This window comes from Acanthisitta chloris, unplaced genomic scaffold (assembly GCF_000695815.1).
Source record: "Acanthisitta chloris isolate BGI_N310 unplaced genomic scaffold, ASM69581v1 scaffold24373, whole genome shotgun sequence".
NCBI lineage: Eukaryota > Metazoa > Chordata > Aves > Passeriformes > Acanthisittidae > Acanthisitta > Acanthisitta chloris.
In genome coordinates, this window is record NW_008666913.1 from 820 (window position 1) to 1,862 (window position 1,043).

The window sequence follows — 1,043 nt, forward strand, 5'->3', positions numbered from 1 at the left end:
AGGGGCATTTGCCTCCCTGTCTGGCTCGGGAAGGGATTTCTCCATGAGACAAGCTCTGGTCTCTGTGGGACCTGCAGGGTCAGTGGCAAGGGGATGGGTCTTGCTCCAAAGGCATCCTAGCTCAGATCCAGCTTACTCCAAACTCAGCCAGCAAAATTATTCTCTGAAAGAGCAACAGTTGTAAGTCAGGAAGTTGTTGGTGTCCCTGGGGTGTGAGCTGAGCTGTTCTGGCCCTGGTGCAGGGGTGAACTCCAGGGGGCTGTGCTGGGTCCCTGCTCTCAGGTGTGAGCTGAGCTCTCCCAGCTCCCAGCTGGGAGTGACTATCTTGGGGATTGGAGCCCAACCCTCGGGCTGGAGGGCTGGCCACAGCCACCATCCTCTCCCCATGTCACAGTGTGGGAGAGCAGGGATGCTCCAGGCACCCCTGCCAGCACCTTTCATCGCTCCAGTGCCACGAGTGTGCTCAGCACTTGAAGGAAAGTTGGTGTGAGGTACCTGGGCAACTGCCTGGCTCTGTGTGTGTGGGTGGGCAAAAGGTCAGGGAATGTGAAAACAGCAACAGGCTCTGAGAATGGAAAAAGCTGATCCCAAGTGTCCTCTTGGGCAGGCAAAATCCAGAAAAGTGCCTTCTCCTGTCACTGCAGAAAATAGCTTGAGCGTGACTTGGTCAGGGTTTGTTTGCTGCAGTGGGACAGGAGGGATTTACACTCCACCCACCGCCTCGGGGGCCTCTCCCCATCCAACACAAAAATAGGCTGATCTTTCCAAAAGATGGGGCGGGCGGGCTGGAAAATGCCATTCCTGCAGGGACCTGCCATGCTCCTGCCCCGGGAGAGGATGTGGCACTGACTGTGGCTCTCGGCAGGCCTGGGCAGGGATGCAGGGGGAGAGCCCAGCATCGTGCCACGCTGTGCCCCACTGCCCTGGGAGCCACAGCCTTTCGTGTGCCCACGTGCGTATGCTCAGCGGGAGCGTTCCCTCTTTGTGTCTCCTGAAGCTCAAGGAGCTCATGTTTTTCCCTCCCAAAGAGCATTTGAAGCAGA